The following is a 13,521-nucleotide window of genomic DNA, read 5'->3' on the forward strand; positions in this document are numbered from 1 at the left end:
CTGGCCTGGAAACGCCTTGGGATTCCCCTGGAAGAGCTGGCCCAAGTGGCTGGGGAGAGGGACGTCTGGGCCTCCCTACTGAAGCTGCTACCCCCGCAACCCGACCCTGGATAAGCGGAAGAAAATGGACGGATGGACGGATCTTCTGTTGCAGAAACAGACAGACTTCTTTTCACTCACATCTTCAGACTCCATGGAATCTCCTTCGAAATTGTCTCTGATCGAGGTCCACAATTTATCTCCCAGGTTGGGACTTCTACACATCTCTTGGGGCCAGAGTTAAGCTGTCGTCTGGTTTTCACCCACAGACCAATGGCCAGTGTGAGTGTATGACCCAGGAGCTCAAAAAAGACCTTTTGCTGTCTGCAACACAAACCCAACTTCTTGATGCAAACATCTTGCCTACACTGATAACTGCAACATTTCCATTGCCAACAGTTTCTCCCCATTTGAAGAATTCTTGGTTACCAGCTCAGACTCATGCCTTGATCGTTTCGTGATACCATCTTCCCATCAGCCAAGACTCACTTTAGTAATTGTAAAAGAGCGTTGGGTCAGCCAAAGTGGTTCTTCAGTGTACTTCTGTCCAGAAGAAGAAGTAAGACGACTGGAAAAGAATACCAGCACCCATCTACACACCTGGCCAGGAGATATGGCTGTCCTCCAAGAACTTTCCACTCAAGGCCTACTCCAAGAGGTTAGCACCCAGATTCCTTGGCCCATTCAAAATCAACACCATCATCAGTCCCACATGGGTCCACCTCAGGTTACCCGCCCATCTTCATGATCATCCCATCTTCCATGTGTTCCAGATTAATCTGATTATTTCCAGCACCCTGTACCCTCCGACCAGGCCCCCTCCACCTGCCCAAGATATAAACAGACGGGTGAAGGGGGCTTGGTCTACACTGTCCGCTGCATCTTGGACTCTCACCATAGAAGTTGGGGTACCCAATACCTTGTTGACTGGGAGGGGTATGGTTCAGAGGACTGTTCATGATCAGTACAGAGTGAAGGGTCAACAATAAACCGACTGGGAAACCACGAACAGTCTGTTGCTTCTTCCTCTGGACAGCAGGCAGGAAGCAACCATGGGAGCTTGATGTCAGGTACGTAGATCTATTTGGAGGTTTGTGTTGCTTCTGTCTCTCTGTAGTGCACGAATGGCAGGCTTCAGTCCAAGGTGGATCTAATGGACTTAAAAGAAGGCAGGAGTCATGAGGAAACTATAGCACATTAGCGCACCCAGAGTGGTGACCTGATCCTTGTTCCTGAGATCCTTGGCTGGACAGTTGTTTTATGGTGCTGGACCTTCACCCCGCTACAGCTGTGTTCTTGAGAGAAATCAAGTAAGGCTGCCAAGTAAGGCTGTTCAAAAGCCTTTCCAGAACTCCTGTTCATCCATGCTCCTGCACTGACAAAGACTCATCCTGTCGCTCCGTTGAACTATCAACTGCCTATTCACCTTACTACATCCACCACCAAAAATTTCCCTTCCAAAATCCATTACACACACTGCCACTCAGACTGCCAATCACAGCTCTCCATGTGCTGACTCACAACCTCCCTGGAATCATCTGTTCACCTGCAACCTAAGTCAACCGCTCAACTGTTAAGATCACCAACCTGTTTGCTGTTGATGTTTAACCTAGTTTAACCTAATTATCGTTACACTTTTGCAATTATTTTGATAAGCTTGCCACTCCTGGGAAGTTTCTCCACAGTTCCATATTTTCTGAATTTGTTAACAGTGGCTCTCTGTGGTTAACTCAAATTCCAAATTGTTAGAAACTGCTTTTTCAACTCCATACTAATGTCAACAACTGCCCATCTGTTCATAAATTCCATTAATTTGGGTCTATGTGTCTTGCTTGGTTTTTGAGATCTTTTAGCCTACAGCATGGTTCCAGAATGTCATGATTCCCGGGGGTTTGATTACTTTTTTTTAGCTCCCTGGGGATCCAGAAGTCTGTTTGTGTTTTGCACTTCTTAGTATTGGTTATTATCTGTAGATTCTTGTTTATGTTATTAGTTACGTTTTCTGTTCATTATGTTAGTAGTTTACTCATATTTCTGTTTTATCCCTAGTTTGTCGCCTGCCCATTCTCATTTTAGTTAGTTAGGTTATTCTTCCTTATCTGGTCATGCTTCATGTATTCCTGCTTCCTGTCTGGCCTTCAGAGTTCCCCTGGGGGTTCCAGTGGTTCAGTTACTGCCTTCCTCCAGACCTCTCCCATGGGTTCCAACAGTTCGGCCTTCGGCAGGCTGAGTTTGCCTTGGGTTCCAGTGCACCAGCCACCACTAGTCTCTCTGCTGTGGGTTCCAGGAATCTATTCTCCAACCACCTGGGTCCTGTCCTCACAGCCCAGACCCTAGCTGCAGCTTGCAACATCATGATCCGGCTGGCTCCCAGCCTGAAGCATCAATGTCCGGGTCCCAGCCTGCAGCATCAAGGTCCTGGTTCCAGCCTGCAGGATCAAGGTCCTGTATCCAGCCAGCAGCATCAAGGTCCTGGTTCTAGTTTGCAGCATTGTGGTTCCAGTCTGCTGCATTGTGATTTCATGTGCTGCCGGCCTTTAGACCATCAACGACATCTAGGACTGTTTGCCTCATTGGAACAACCTCACCACCATGTTCCTGAACTCCTTGCCTCATCGGGACATCCTCATGACTGTGCTCCTGAACTCTGCATCGCCCTCCTAAACTATGTTTTTCTTAGTTTTTTGGTTCTTGCCCTACTTCTGAGGTCCTCTCCATCCACCCTGGTTGGTTTGGTTTTGTTGTTTTCTGGTTTTTTGATTCTTGGCCTCCTTCTGAGACCCCCTCTGCTCACCCTGGTTGGGTTGTTTTTTGTAGTTTTATTTTTTTCTGCCCTAGGACATAAGGGGAGGGGGGGTGCTCTGTCAGGATCCCCGGGGAGTTAAAACAAGTAATCAAACCCCTGGGGATCCTGCACCCTGTGATTCTTACTATTGGTTATCTGTAGAATATTGTTTCTGTAAATAGTAATTTTTTTTATCCCCATTTTCTTCTTTACTCTCTTTCTCATCTGTGCTTCCTACATTGTCTGACATTTATCATTTTGGCCAATTTCATGCATGTCCAGTGTGAGCACCTGTGAGACTCTGTCCAACTGGCTAAATATTAGCATTCAAATATATGTTTATAACACTTGGAATAAATTAGTTGACGGATTTTGCACTCCAAAGAGTTTTTTTACAATATGAATATTGCACAAACTAATATTGAGACAATATATTTGCGATATATTGTGCAGCCCTAATAAAAATACTTTTTCACATAGGGCCAGGCAGGTTTGGGCTGCTTTTTTTCTGTTACAAAATAAAATCATTGTAAAATCCTAGTTTCTACTGAAATCCCCATCTAATAACCTTGAGTTGCCTCTGCAAAAGCACCCATGCACATTAATGGACCATCATAGTATTGATTTTAACACAGTGTCATATCTGTTATAGTGAGGGCGGGCAGTTAATAAAACTTTATTAACTACCCAGCCCTAACAAAAAGTTAGAATCACAGTTTAAGCATTTCTGCTAAATGCTGTAAACTACATTGATTTCTTCTCAGTGACATTCGCAGCTCGCATGCAGTTCCTGAGTGTGCGGCAGATGCCCACACAGCAGTGAGCAAGGAAAAGCTGAGCGGTCCGATGGAGATGCTTCGACCCGTTCATTAGCAGTGAATGCCCAGGGTAGTTGCCATAGCAGATGCAACAGGGAAGAGGGACTAAAAGGGCAATTGTTGCCTGTAATCTATCAATAACATGGGAGAGAATGCATATTTGAGGGAGAAACTGTTTTGGAAAACATTTTAAATGGCCAGCAAAGGCTTCCTAACTTCACTGGAAAATCCAGTTTATGTGTAGCCATTACTTTTATCTTTGTTGATCAGGAGCATGTTTTGTGTGCTGTAGTGGTTGGTTTCTCTTTTAAATCTAAAATGAGGGGAACAGTGGTGTGTAATGTAATCGCTTGTGTTAAAAGTCATTTCATCAGTTATGACATAAATAAACCAACTCAGTCCACAAATAAAACAATCAAACATGTCATGCGTAACTGTGAAACCTCTGACGTTACTGAGAAAGATGTGTATACCCACACTGTTGGTGTTTTGCTTACAGGAACAATATTATTTCTTCACTGCTGCAAGCTACCATGCTATGAAGAATAAAAATCATTGAAATTCCACAAAAGCAAATTTTAAGTTTTAGATGGTCATGGATAGGAATTCCTGCCTCATCACCTAAGAACTGGGCATTAAACTATGGCGGAAAGACATCTGCACACCATAACTTTTATGGGTAGATTTTGTTTCCACAATAAACAAAGCATGACCCGAAAAGCACCTTTCACTATCCATCACACCATCACACAGACTCTTGCACACACTCACACATATTTCTTCCTCCAGATCATCATTTATTAAAGAGTCTGATCTGCCGTAGACACACACCATCACAGCTGTACATCCCACTGCCCTTTCACTGCCTCATCCCCTGAGCGGACGTATGCATGTGTGAGTGTCTGTACTTGTAGGGAACAGGAGGGTGTCAGCGAACAGACATTGTGATGTGTATGCTGTGTGTGTGTGTGTGTGTGTGTGTGTGTGTGTGTGTGTGTGTGTGTGTGTGTTTGTGTGTGTGTCTGCGCACACACAATCCAGGATGTGTGAATGGTACGTGTGGGTTTGTGTGTGCACACCTTAGTGTATGTTGTGACTGTAGTGGATGAGAGGCGAGCTGTGGGAAACAGCAGTCATTTCCAGACACCTCCTTGTTTCCTCACTGGAGCAGAACAGTGTAAGGAACATGTAGAGTGCAGCAACAGTTTTTTAATCAAAACTTGGCATGCAACGAACTTCAACAGGTCTTCAAATCAAAAGCATTCAGAAGGATTTTTCGTAAAAAAAAAAAAAAAATCCCTTCCCCTCCACTTAAGAATAAGTAATCATCTCAGGCCTTTTCAAAAGTATGTACACTTGCTCTTTAGCCTTAGAATTACAATAAATCAATGTATTTTGTGTCTTATAATGTCAAAGTAGATGAAAAACTGCACATGCTTTTCAAATTTGTTTTTACAAATAAAAATCTAAAACTGTATAGTGTACATTTATAATCAATAAATAAAATAAACAATCTTAAATTGAGCTGTGTAAAATGTGCAAATGTTTTCTTGTATTTAATGACTCCAATAATTGGTGTCTTACTTAATTAAAAATTTAAATACATTTAGATCCACTCCTGTGCTGTTGTTTTGGATGTCTCTACCAGTTTTGCCTTTCAAGACTGAAATTTGACAATTTTTTTCTTTGTAAAATAGCCCAAATCGTCATACTGCATGGTGAGTGTTTGTAAGAATCACCCTTCGAGTCTTACCACAAATTCTAAATTGTTTTAAGCTCTGAACTTTGACAGGACCACTCTAACAGACAGATATGGTTTGATTTAAAGGTCTGGCTGTGTTATTTGGTTACAATGTCATGTTGGAAGGTGAACGTTTGCCACAATCTCAAGTCTTTTACAGTGTTTTGCAGGTTTCATTCCAGGATTTCCCTGCAGTCACCTCCATCTATATTTTCATGAACACCGGTCAGCTTCCCTTTTCCTGCTCAACAATAGCGTCCCCACAGGCAGATGCTGCCACCACAGTGATTCATAGAGGATGGTGGGTTTAGGGTGTTGGGCAGATATTGTTTTCTGCACACATTATATTTTGAGTGTACAGTAAAAAGCACAATTTTGGTCTCATCTGACCACAGCACTTTCTTCGATGTCTTTGCCCATATGTCCCCAAGGTGATTTTGTGAAAACTATAAACAGGATTTATTTCAAAACGTTTATTTATGCCACCTTCTAATTCAATGCAGATGGACTGACTGAATTGCCACTATGTCAATGACTATTAGGTATGTGTTTTTTCAACAGAACATAACCTGAAACAGCTGTAAATTTCTGCAATACCTCCAGAGTAGCCTGGGGCCTCTTAGGTTCTTCTCTGATTGATAATGTCTCCAAAAGTGCTGAGAAGCGCTTTCTGATTCTTCTATAGCATAGGTCTTTATGCTATATTTATACATAAATGAAATTACACACATCTGGACTTTGGTTACTAATTTAGTGAGATATGGAGGCAACTTCTTGCCTTTTTTTTTATTTTATTTTTTTTGGGAGGGGGTAGTCGGGATGTACCTGCGTAAAGAAGGATGAATACAAGTGCACACAACATTGATTGAATTTAACTGGTATATTTCTGTATTGGTACTAGCGGCCATGGTATGGACATTTTGGGCAGCTCTTCAGCATTAACACAAATTAGCGTTAGGCATTGCTTAAATTAAGAAAATTAAGATTTTGCAGTAAAAAAGTTGAGTATAACAAATGTTATACTGCTTTCTGCTTTTTAGAAGGGAACTTAACATTCAGCTAAATAATGTTAATTTTAATATTTAAGAACATGATCTTTCTCTGTACTAAAGTGAAAGAAAGATTACATTTTTAAAAGGCTTGACACCTCAACCTCAATTTCCTTTTTTAAAATATTTAGCAGCTTTGTGTGTTGCAAGGAGTCAGTCAATAACATAATTATAATTAAAACAACAATCCTATTCGATTCACTCTTCAAATGGTAGATCTGAAAGTCTTTAACAAATCTGTGTAAATCTGTCTGTTAAAGGGAGCATGAAATTCCTTGCACACTTTTCCCTTTCAGGTTTGGCTAAGTTCATGTCTATATGAAATGGGAGACATAAATTGAGTCACCTACCTTTTTTTTCTTATTGTGTTTGACTCCGGTTGGAGTGGTTGTGATGCGATCCCATATTTTAATCTTTGAAAGAAAAGAACAAGAAATAAAAAATAAAAACATTTAAAAAATATATATAATTTTCAACAAACATTTCTAGACAGTTAATGTGTTTGTGAATAATAGAAAATAAATTTTATTGAATCCAGCACCATGGACAGTGGCATAAGAAGCTCCAAACCTGTAGCGCTTCAGTTCTTCTCAGTGGCATTTAAACTTTCAATTGGATTGATACCGAATGATACATACAATAGCCAGGTGCTGCTTGATTACATGTGTGCTTTCACAGTTTTTGTATTTTGTTTGTCACAGTTGCCAGAGCAGGTGCACAAAAGGCATTGCATATCACACAAAATCAATTCATCTGCACTGAAATTTCTGAATACTTTTTTGGAACACACTTTAGTAAATAAATGTATAACAAACAAACAAAAAAACACACTTCTTTAGGTTTTCATTGATAAACAGCCTAATATAAAGAAATACAACTAAATAGATGAAAATGTCTGACTTTTGAGTTTGCAGTGGGTGACATAACTCTGATGACTGAACTAAAAGGAAAACTAACTCTAAAAATTAGACCATTCACATTTTTTTATTTAAAAACTGTAAAGAATGTATAATGTGTTCTTGTGAATTGTGAATGTGAATTAATAAATAATAAAATAAACATATTTTTTTCTTGTTACGTCTTAAGCATGTGTAAACATACTTTTAGACATGCATGAGGTTCAGCAGAAAGGAGATCACATCATTTTAGAGGAAGATTTTCAAATTATATAACAAACTCAAAAGTCAGAACACATTTAATTATACTCAGTAAATTAAAGATATTGCAAATATGCTTCAATTCCAGTTGTAATTGTAGAAAGCCTTTCAGGTAAAGCCATCTCACTTAACCAGCTTTTCCAACAAAATAATATTTAAACTCTCTTTGCACAAAATAGCTTAAATAATAATAGCAGTAGTCCTATGAAACATATTTTTCAATGCGTGGTAATATTACTGCAGAATTCTGGGTGATGTGCTGTACTGTACAGAGCCCAGTGAAAGAAGCTGTGTCAAAGCTACAAGGCCATTCCTGCTCATGTAATCACAGACACAGTGATGAACAATCACAAAACCATGCACATACAGCTACCAATAAAAAATGCTGAAACTCAAGGCCCTGTTAATTTAGAAGCCAATTTAGAAGCTGAAGCACACTGACATATGCATGCATGCATACATGCATGCACACACACGCACACACACACACACACACACACACACACACACACACACACACACACACACACACACACACACACACACACACACACACACACACACTGAAACATGTATCATTAAGCTTGCCAAGATGTCAAGTTGTGACAAGGCCACAAGGTTCCCACCCATAGCTCTAACTCTCCTCTGTCACACCATGTTTGACCATCCAGTATAGACAAACACACACCAAGACCCTTGAAGACACTCAAAAATATATTTTAAGGTAAGAAATAAATAATGGATTATTTAACAAGTTACACAACAAGGAAAGCACAGATTTAAGTGCCTTGACTCAAAGCATAAAGTCAGACATACACCAATAAATTAATATTGAAATGCAGAAAAATTTGAAATGCAAGTATCTTAAATCTATTTTTAAAGGTAAAGGTGAATAAAATTATGGAATACATGGATATGTAACACAAGCGCAACTTTCTCACCCCACCCTTAAATGCAGTTTAAATAATAAGAAAAATAATAAGAAATGTTGATTTTAATTGTTACAAAATACACTCTGTGGGCTTATGTCACGTTTCTTTTTGATTATTACTATAATTGAAATGAGCTTCAGAAGTTTTTCCCCACTTTTGTTATAGAAATACATAAAGAAAATATGGGAAAAAAAATATTTGTGATGGAGCCTCCTTAATTTGTACTATTTCGTGCCACTCCCATGATCACTGCAAGTCTTACTGCAAAACTGCTTGAATAAAAAAAAAAGTGTGTTTTCAGTCTAAACTAGCGCTTTGATTCAGGGACAGTTGTAACTGATCAAAACATTAGCGTTAAAGTCGTCATGGGTGGACAAAGACTATTGTGCAGAATAGTTGCATTCTTGTGGGTAAATTTGAGAATAACAGTTCTTTACCTTCACTGCAGGTAAAACAACTACACAATTTGTTTTTCTATTTTTTTTATTTTTATTTTTTTGCATTTTACTGGTTAAAGCATTAGATTTAAAAAACTGGGAAGAATCACTTTGGACTGTATGTCCTTTAGCCTATAAGTTCGTGTTTTTTTAATAACATTAATAATTTTGCACATGGAAAGCATAAAATTGCTCGTGCATGAAGGAGTCCTTGTCTAAAGTCAGAAAAAAAAAAAAATCCCATTTGGGCAGCTACATTTTGCAGCCCGAGTCCACGCGCCTGTCTTCTGGTGCAAGGTGTAGGTTGGCTGTTGGGAGAGTAATGCTGCTAATAACCAGTAAACAGATCCGCTTGTCTGATCCACCTGTACGCCTGCTTTTAGAAGCGCACCCCCACCCCCCTCTCCTGTCTCCCCATGGGACGCCTAAAGCCGAGGGACATGTCTTAAAGCTGTTTCTCTGAACCGAAATAAACTTCTGGGTGTAACAAAGATACGCAACTGCAGATACTCTGTCTCCAGTCTCCCCTTTTATTTTTATCGTCCATCTATTGCAGATATTAGCTGCGAGGCTTGTTCCCCCCCACCCCTTTATCACAACCCCTGGATCGCTGTCTGTATTTGGTAAAAGGAAAGGCATAAGAAGTACGTGCATGCAGCACAACTGGGTGTTCAAATCCTGCGCAAAGTTCAAAGCAATTGCTCCCCACCAAACGGCTAGCTGACGCGCACTTGAACGCTCTCAGACTGTCAATTTTTCCTCTGCACTCTATCGCCCCTAACCTGTAATCTTAAATAGCTCCCCAATAACCCGCTAGTGAGTAATGTGTGAAATTTTTGGACCTACCTTGGCGACTTCAATCCTTTTTAAAGGGTTGCGCACAAATCTTGAGCCGCTGGAAGTTTGACTTAGTCTACTCCTGATCCCTCGGAGGAGTCGCACTGAGGGAGAGGATGGGCGCCACTGCTCCGCGCGCAAGCTCCATTGACGTGCGCGTGCGCGCGTGCACGTGGGACATAGAGAAAGTGAGTGAGAGGGCGAAAGAGAGAGAGAGAGAGAGAGAGAGAGAGAGAGAGAGAGAGAGAGAGAGAGAGAGAGAGAGAGAGAGAGAGAGAACGAGCGAGAGGGAGAGATGGGAGGGAAACAACAGACGTGGAGAGATGTAGCCCCTTGCCAAAGGATGCTTCAGTCTCCTAGCAACAACAATCGATCTGGCGAGGAGACATTTTTATTGGATAAAAAGATAACTTAGCCATTCACCTCCCATAGCACATGTTTACTTCTCAAAACAACAACTCAAGCCTTAGTGAGTAAGGTCCAAAACTGATGTAGTGCGAAAGAAGAGAGGTGGAGAGGGGGAGGGGGGCAGACAGATGCTCCCGCAGGTGAATATCTTACACGCGTGTGTGAGGTGCAAAATCCGACTGCATCTGTGTCCTTGCAACCTGGCTCAAAGCACATCTAGCAGAACAAAAATAATAATTCATTGTTTTTCTTTTGGCTTGAAGCTAGAGCCATTCATGTTTTAACACATTATTACACTGTTTGAGGTCAGTGAAAAAAATATAAGTGAGAGAACCACACTAAGCATGCTGTCCATGCACCAACTTGGTCAGCTACATTTCAAGAACGCAATGGTTGCTGTGTGGCACAGTGCTGAATATGAACCTTTAGAGCTATAACTGAAGGTTATGTTCAGAGGTATCCAATGCTGAATAGTGTACATTCTAAAACGGAAGGACCTGCATGTTTCTCAAAGTTTTTACTGATCAAAATTTGAAAACTGTTGTACATCTGTTTTCATTGTATTGTAGACACACCTTTCACTGCAAATGATAGCTGAAATTGTTTGCACTTCGAAAGATTAAAATTGTTTCTTTGAAAAATGGATGAAGCTCAATCAGACTGAATGAAGACGATTTGTGATGCTCAGTTGTCAAATCTTGCCACATATTCTAAATTGTATTTAGATCAGAATTTTGCATGGACTGTCCCCAAATATAAAATGTTTTTTATATAAACCATTCCATCATAGCTCAAGCTGCATAACTAGCATTGTTGTCCCTGAAAGGGAAGCCCCCTCCGTTATCTCGACTCTTTTTTGCGTAATCGAACAGGTTTTTAGAGACTGTAATGTGCTTAGTTTAATCTTTCTACTCTTTGAATTCAAACCAGTGTTCATGCAGACACACCCCGAAAGCATGATGCTTTCACTACCGTGTTTTATAAGCATGGCTAGGGCTGATGTGCAGTGTTAGTGTTCCACTGTACATCATGTTATACAAGTAGCCAAAAGAGTTCAAATTTGATCTCATCTGAGCAGATCACATTCTTCCATTTTTTTCTGTGTGGCACACAGCAAACATGATTTTTTTTTTTTTTTTGGCTTTCGTTCAACAATGAGTTTCTTCTTGCCACTCTTCCATAAAAGCCAGATTCATGAAGTCTATGACTAACAATTGCTCTGTTAACCGATTTTTCCTCCTGAGCTCTGGATCTCTGAAGCTCTCCTGTAGTTATCATAGGGCCAATTATATGACCTCTAAAAACAATTTGGCTATATTGTATTTCATGTAAGGGTATCTGAGTATGCCACACTTTTTAAATGTTGAATTCCTTGTAGAATTTCCCTTAACCTCACAGTTATGCACCACCTTGCACATAAAGAAGTGCAAAGTTAACATTTCTTTTTAAAAATACAAGGTTTTAACATGCCAAATTGTGGAATGGCTTAAGTGATTTGACACATTTTTTGGAAAAGCAAGGTGTAACATCAGAACCAAAAAGACAAGTTGTTTAAGTGATCTTTGTAAGTGCTGCATCTGTACTTGTTTGTATGATTATGCACACAGATTCATTAGGATGCAAGTATGCAAGTTTGCAGCTCCTATTGAACAGAAAATCCTCTTCACGCATGACTGAGTCAAACCCCGTCTTCTCTCCCTCTCTCTCTCTCTCTCTCTCTCTCTCTGCTGAACACAAATGCACATCACAATCAAACACACACACACACACTTAGGCTAGAGGCCTGATTTATGTATTGTAGGAAGTTTGTCAAGTGCTTGGACATCCACCATGTAAGGACTTGCTAGGAGTCACTTTTTGATTGCATCCAAAGAACCCGACGTGTTGTTTTGTCTGCTATGTATGCAGAAGTCTTGTAACAGGAGGTTTTGGCTCAGGTGTTTTTCATATATGTCTTGCAGGACACCATATAGTATGGAAAAACACTGCGGGGAAAGATATTGACAACTTCACTGAAGGAGTGGAAGGGAAAGAGCTTCCACTTCACACCTCTGTGGCACACTTTCTCACACACATATGATAACGTGGATGTGGAAATCAGACACGCAGACATGCACACTTCCCACTTCCCACTGTTCCCTGTGTCAATCATGGCTTTCTAGGACCTCATCCATGGATCCTGCCGTTCCAGCTCGGAGATGCTGGTCGCTCTAATAAAGACCTCATTGTCTGTATGGCATGCATATATGCAAAAAGCCCAGAAAGCCAGCTTTGTTCCATCAGGGTCACAAAAGAAAGAAAGAAAAAAAGAAAGAAAGAAAGAAAGAAAGAAAGATAAAAAGAAAGAAAGAGAGAAAGAAAGAAAGAAAGAAAGAAATCAGTGTGATAAATGCTAATCAAGGACATCCCGATGATTTGAAGCTTGCTGCACTGATGAGATTTTATATATTTTTGGGCATGTGGAGGAATTTAACATTTTGCCTCATCATGGTGCTCTAGCCCAAGGAGCAGGAAGAAGGTCCTCTGGGATTTTGTTTCCTCCGTCTTTGATTCCCCACAGATTGTTTGTGTCCTTGCGTTAATAGAATTAGCCATGCTTCATTTCCCATGGTCCTCTGTCCTGTCTTGGCCTTATGACGGATAAAGCCTTGCAACAGAAAAGCGAACATCCTCAGAAGTGTGGTGAGCATTGCTCAGACAATGGGTTTAGTGACAGGCATTTACGTCTGTTGGTGAAGTTACGTTTTGTTTAACCGGGAACACAAATACACAGCTGATAACAAGGGTGCTTTCCTTTACCCCTGCATTCCTTTGTGATGTTTAATTTTGTTATCAGCCATCTCCTTCAATCACTTCCCTCAGTGCCTCAGCCCCTTGATTTCCCAATTCATGGTGGTTTGATCCCTGCCAGTCCTCGTCGGCTTCTTGTTTTCTGCACGTGTTTCCACTTTATTATACAAAACTCACCACACTCTGAATGTCTGCTGCAGTTCCCTGCTTCCTTCTGCTTCAGGGTCCTCATTTGCATACAACATGACACATTAGCCGCAAACATGGAGTGAATGCTTCCACAGTTTAGCTTTTACGTATGAGAAGTTTGCTTGTTGTATAGTTTTTAATAAACTATACAACAAGCTAACTTCATAAGTCATTGCCACCAAAGCCAGTCACCTTTTTCTTTAATGACATCACCTTAGTCATATTATGTTCTATGATCTATTCATATAAACAGAAGACTGCTTTTTCTCTTCATAGTAGCTACATCTGACTTGTTAAGCTGTGACACCGTCCTGGAGGTAGCATCGGCTGAGCTACTGC

General features: G+C 40.5%; 1 protein-coding gene across 1 annotated transcript in view; it reads right to left on the bottom strand.

Moving 5' to 3' along the window:
• Positions 1–9,958, bottom strand: part of grm3 (glutamate receptor, metabotropic 3) — a 78,403-nt gene extending 68,445 nt beyond the window's left edge. The window contains exons 1-2 of the mRNA XM_021308431.2: positions 9,805–9,958; positions 6,783–6,845 (exon numbers count right to left, since the gene is read on the bottom strand). The gene's annotated coding sequence lies outside the window, so the exon portion shown is untranslated. The remainder of the gene's footprint in view (positions 1–6,782; positions 6,846–9,804) is intronic.
• Positions 9,959–13,521: the final 3,563 nt, after the last annotated feature.

This window comes from Fundulus heteroclitus, chromosome 2 (assembly GCF_011125445.2).
Source record: "Fundulus heteroclitus isolate FHET01 chromosome 2, MU-UCD_Fhet_4.1, whole genome shotgun sequence".
In the NCBI taxonomy this organism is placed as follows: domain Eukaryota; kingdom Metazoa; phylum Chordata; class Actinopteri; order Cyprinodontiformes; family Fundulidae; genus Fundulus; species Fundulus heteroclitus.